We start from the raw sequence: 6,000 nt of genomic DNA on the forward strand, positions 1-6,000 counted from the left end.
GATTCAGCCACATGGTGCAGCAATACACAAAGATTAAAGAAGCCATGATAGCCGGCTCTGAAAGGCTGGGATGGTTTGTGTTTTCAGAGACATGGCCACAAGGCTAGGGGTTAATGACTTTCAACACCTCACAGTCATGTTGACACCATGAACTGAAGGGTCCCAGTGTTACTCTGAGCCTCGGCCACAAGGAATGTGCAGCAGCAGAAAAATGCTAACGCTGCACCAACGGAAGTCCAGGGTCCTGATCAAGGGAAGTCATAGTCCTGCTCTCTCCTGCCTTGGTCAGACCACACCTGGAGTCCTGTGTCCAGTTCTGGGCACCACCATTTAAGAAGGATGTTGACAAGCTGGAATGTGTGCCGAGGAGGGCAACCAAGATGATCAAGGGTCTGGAAACTAAGCCTTATGAGGAACGCTTGAAGGAGCTGGGTATGTTTAGCCTGGAAAAGAAGAGACTGAGAAGAGATCTGATAGCCATCTTCAAAAATCTTAAGGGCTGTCACATGGAAGAGGGAACAAGCTTGTTTTCTCCTGCTCTGGAGGGTAGGACTCGAACCCATGGCTTCAAGTTACAAGAAAGGAGATTCTGACGAAATATTCGTAAAAACTTTCTGACAGTAAGGGCTGTTTGGCAGTGGAACAGACTCCCACGAGAGGTGGTGGACTCTTCTTCCATGGAGGTTTTTAAGCAGAGCTAGGATGGCCATCTGCCATGGATGCTTTTGCTGAGATTCCTGCATCGCAGGGGATTAGGCTAGATGACCCCTGGGTCCCTTCCAACGCTCAGATTCTATGATTCTATGAAAATGATCTGGATTAATGACTGCCACCCACCAATTTCATATTCAAAACTGCTTCCCACCCCGTTATTACTATATATAAAGAATACATTAAAGTAGACAAAAGACAACTTACAAAAAGGATCAATAAATGTGTCACCTTTATTATAATCACATGGCAGATTTTCTTTTGTGAATGAAATAAAATGGTTTCAATCAGTTTTTAATAACCAACAATCAAACGAAGAGCTTGGGGAGCATTCAGTGCTTTTTTTCTTTAAAAATGTTTAGGGGTACTCTCATTTTGACTTGATATAATCACCACTTTACAGTTCAAATCGAGGAAAATAAAAACAGTAAATAGACAAAAGTACAAAGAACATGCATTACCTCATATTACACAACACCTTTGTCCCATCTTTTGTTTTTACAGAGTCCTCATTAACTTTACACTTCTTTTCTGGCTGTGTTGATGAAAAATAGTTTGGAATTTTCCTACTCATATTAAAATACTGCCCCTCAGTGAGGCCAAACTTTCATCGCTAAAACACCACACATCCACATTTCACACATTAAACGCTCGCTTCCGTCTGAGACTCAGGAAACACCGGGAATGGAAATAAGGCTGCTATCGGGGGCAGCTTTGGAACTGACGATTCACCGTACTAGAGAAGAAACTAAGAAATTCTAAAATCTTTGTTTCTTCTCCTGTTAGATTCCCAAAATGTTTAGGGGTATATGTACCCCTGCATCCCCCCCCCCCCGAAAAAAGCACTGGGTAAATTTAAACATGGCTTAGATCAACTCCCTAGATGTTCAGTGTCCAGGGGTTCAGTGCCTGGCACCCACAAACTCATGGCAAAGGGGAGCCTGGCACCCACAAACTCATAACATTTCACTTCCTTGCAACCTAAGGAAAGCTGTTTATTGGCAGAACACACTGGGCAGAAACTGAAAGAAACAGGGGGATGAGGAGGTCTAAGGGTGAAGTCCTGCTCCTGTTCATCGTAATACTGGACAGAATACTATAGGGTGTTGAGAAGGGTTATTTTTAACTATTAAGTGAGAAACAGCATCCATAGTCTAGCCCAGAAGTGTTGTCCCTTGGTGACTCCGCCATGTTGAAAAGTGTGTGTTTGCAAGGTGTTTCTTTTTCCCCACTTTTTTTAAAAAAAAATAAAATATTTTTATTAAGTACAAATTAGAAAACATACATATTTACAACAAAAGAAAATACAAAAGAAAAAGAAAATACATATAACCAAGGGGAAAAAATTAGAGAATATTTTGTCTCTTTTCATATTTACAGTTATTTATACCTCTATAAAATGTTATTCACAATAAAGCAGTGAAATGAAAGATATCAGAAAAAAGGACAAAGAAAAATAAAGAAGTAAAAGAAAAAGATCATAGGTGAAAAATTTTAAAAATAGATAAGTACTCACAATACATAGTCATTTCCCATCTATATTTATATTCATTTGTATAATTTCATCTTGTCCTTATCTACCTTAAAAAAAGTGTGTGTGTTTTTTTAAAAAAAGACTTCCACCGTGTTTCCTGTCCTGTTCAGAAATGCACCGTGCCGGATGAAGCCAGCTCTAGTTCTTTTCTAAATTGAATAAAACCACTTAACCCACTGGAAGATATATCTGAAAAATAAATATTAAGGAGAGCAATGCCCATTGTTAAGGAAGGTAGCTAAAGTAACGGAGTCATGTTTTCCATTGTGACACGTCCCCTGCTGATTGGTTGGCTGAGAACTTTGGACGGAGCATCTATTAGAGAGAGCTTTCTGAGAGAAGGAAAGCAGGAGACGTAAATTTTGATTTGGAAAAAAAATGAAACCATCTCGTCTGTAAGTAGGATCTCTTATTCTTTCCCCTTTCTTTAGTTATTTCTTAAGATTTAGACACATAGGGTACCAGGTCATGGATAGATTAATTTTTAAAGATTGTCCTCAGGGGCCCCTTAGATGCTTTGAGGGAAATGACTTGCAGTGCAAGAATAGAGAGTATCGAGGAAATAACTAGAATCCATTTTGTGACCTTCTTCCTTTTGTTCCCTAGATGCTCCGGTCTGCGCAGGTTGAGAGAGCTGCTGGCCTCCAGTTGCCGCTCCATAAAAATCCATCCTCTGGACGAAGATACTGTGATGGTTGATGGAAGGAGGATTAAAGTGAGAACAATTTATGTGAGACCGAGAGACCAGGGGATGGATGCCACCAGTGCTTCCACCAGGGGTGAGTGTTGATCTTCATAAATGAAAATATTACGAATCCTTTTTCTTCTTTTCTCTTCCAGGCAGTGACAGCAGTGAGGCCAGAAGCTCCAGTACAGCTGCTCCCCTGCCTTGCCCAGTGTCCCTTCCCCAGAAATCCAGTTAGAAAAATAAATTGATAAATATTTCTATTGTTATTCCTTGGGGGTGCTTTTGTCCAACAGTTGTGGGCATGGGGGGGAAATCCCAGGTCACTTGACGCCTGGAGCAGAGCTTGATGGTTTCCCGTTTCTTTAGCTATTCCTAAATTTAGTGAGAGAGTGAATTTAGTGAGAGTGTGTTTGTGGACATAATGAAGGTTCCTTCATCTCGCTTGCAAGTAGGATCTCTTATTCTTTCCACAGTCTGTTTCTTTGGCTATCCCTTAAAGTTTAGACACATAGGGAACCAGGTCATGGTTTGATTAATTTTTTTAAGATTGTCCTCAGGGCCCCTTAGATGCTTTGAGGGAAATGGCTTGCAGTGCAGGGATAGAGAGTATCGAGGAAATAACTAGAATCCATTTCGTGACCTTCTTCCTTTTCTTCCCTAGATGCTCCGGTCTGCGCAGGCTGGGTGATCTGCTGGCCACCTGTTGCCGTTCCATCAAAATCCATCCCCTGGACTGTTTGAAGGAGGATACTGTGGTGGTTGATGGCAGAAAGATTAGAGTGCAAACGATTTATGAGAGACCAAGAGACCAGGGGATGGATGCCACCAGTGATTCCACCAGTGGTGAGTGTTGATCTTCATAAATGAAAATATTAGGAATCTTTTTTCTTCTTTTTTCTTCCAGGCAGTGACAGCAGTGAGGCAATGCCCATTGTTAAGCAAGGTAGCTAAAGTAACCGTGTCATGTCCTCCATTGTGACACGTCCCCTGCTGAGTGACTTGGCCGAGAACTTTGGACAGAGCATCTATTAGAGTGAGAGAGGGAAAGTGTGAGAAGTGAATTGTGGTTTGGGGGAAAATGAAACCATCATCTCGTCTGTAAGTAGGATCTCTTATTCTTTCCCGTTTTTTTAAGCTATTCCTTACGATTTAGACACATAGGGAACCAGGTCATGGTTAGATTAGTTTTTAAAGATTGTCCTCAGGGGCCCCTTAGATGCTTTGACGGAAATGGCTTGCAGTGCAGGGATAGAGAGTATCGAAGAAATAACTAGAATCCATTTCGTGACCTTCTTCCTTTTCTTCCCTAGATGTTCAGGTCTGCGCAGGATTCGAGAGCTGCTGGCCTCCTGTTGCCGTTCCATCAAAATCCATCCCCTGGACTGTTTGAAGGAGGAATGCGTGATAGAAATGGAAGAAAGATTAAAGTGCGAACAATTTATGTGAGACCGAGAGACCAGGGGATGGATGCCACCAGTGCTTCCACCAGTATTGAGTGTTGATCTTCATAAATGAAAATATTAAGAATCCTTTTTCTTCTTTTCTCTTCCAGGCAGTGACAGCAGTGAGGCCAGAAGCTCCAGCACAGCTCTCTCCCTGCCTTTGCCCCGTTCCCCTTCCCCAGAAATCCAGTTAAAAAAATAAATTAATAAATATTTCTATTGTTATTCTAATAAAGTCTTTGATCCTAGGGGGTGCTTTTGTCCAACAGTTGTGGGCATGGGTGGAAATCCCAGGTCACCTGATGCCTGGAGCAGAGAGCTGACCGCTGGTTGGTGGTTGCAAGGCTCCCAAATGTGGTGGGAGAGCAAACCAATGTTGCCTTCTTGCCTCCATCAGAAACACGTTTTGTGGAGGCACGCTTCCTAACCGAAAATTGCACCTCTTCTTAATCTTTTTAGCCATCTGCACAGCTTGGCTAGGAGCGCCCCTTGCCGTGCCCTTACGCGTGCCAGGTGGAGAAATGACCCCTTTTTGTTGGGTTGTGCTAGCAGGTGGCATGAACGGTGCTAATATTATTGTTACTATTACTATTATCAATGTTATTATTATCTCAATACGGAAAAGGACTGAAAAAAATAGGCCAGAAGGGAGTCTAGGCCAGAAGTGTTTTCCCTTGGTGACCCCCCATGTTGAAAAGTCTCTCTGTTTGCAATGTGTTTCCTATCCTGTCCAGAAATGCACCTTGCTGGATGAAGACAGCTCTAGATATTTTCTAAATAAATTGAATAAAACCGCTTAACCCACCGGAAGATATATTTGAAAAATAAATGTTAAAGGGAACAATGCCCATTCTTAAGCAAGGTAGCTAAAGTAACCATGTCATGTCCTCCATTGTGACTTGTCCCCCTGCTGAGTAACTTGGCTGAGAACTTTGGGAAGAGCAACTATTTGAGTTTAGTGAGTGAGAGAGGAGTTGGTTTCTGACTTGTGTTTTTGGACGAAATGAAGATTTCTTCATCTTGCTTGTAAGTAGGATCTCTTATTCTTTCCACTGTCTGTTTCTTTTGCTATCCCTTAAGATTTAGACACATAGGGAACCAGGTCGTGGTTAGGTTTATTTTTAAAGATTGTCCTCAGGGCCCCTTAGATGCTTTGAGGGAAATGGCTTGCAGTGTGCAGGGATAGAGAGTAGCGAAGAAATAATCAATTTCGTGACCTTCTTCCTTTTCTTCCCTAGATGTTCCGGTCTGCGCAGGCTGGGTGATCTGCTGGCCACCTGTTGCCGTTCCATCAAAATCCATCCCCTGGACTGTTTGAAGGAGGAAAGCGTGGTGGTAGATGGAAGAAATATAAAAGTGAGAACGATTTATGTGAGACTGAGAGACCAGGGGATGGATGCCACCAGTGATTCCACCAGTGGTGAGTGCTGATCTTCATAAATGAAAATATTAGGAATCTTTTTTCTTCTTTTCTCTTCCAGGCAGTAACGGCAGTGAGGATGCCCAATGTTAAGCAAGGTAGCTAAAGTAACCATGTCATGTCCTCCATTGTGACACGTCCCCTGCTGAGTGACTTGGCCGAGAACTTCGGGCAGAGCATCTATTAGAGTTGAGTGAGAGAGGGA

At 42.4% G+C, this 6,000-nt stretch overlaps 1 long non-coding RNA gene across 1 annotated transcript; it reads left to right on the forward strand.

Moving 5' to 3' along the window:
- Window positions 1-154: 154 nt before the first annotated feature.
- Window positions 155-6,000, forward strand: LOC310846887. The gene is made up of 3 exons (XR_014565585.1): window positions 155-432; window positions 2,852-3,453; window positions 4,103-6,000. It is a non-coding gene; the product is annotated as an uncharacterized lncRNA (long non-coding RNA).

This window comes from Podarcis gaigeae (assembly GCF_964106915.1).
Source record: "Podarcis gaigeae genome assembly, chromosome: 6".
Taxonomy (NCBI): Eukaryota; Metazoa; Chordata; class Lepidosauria; order Squamata; family Lacertidae; genus Podarcis; species Podarcis gaigeae.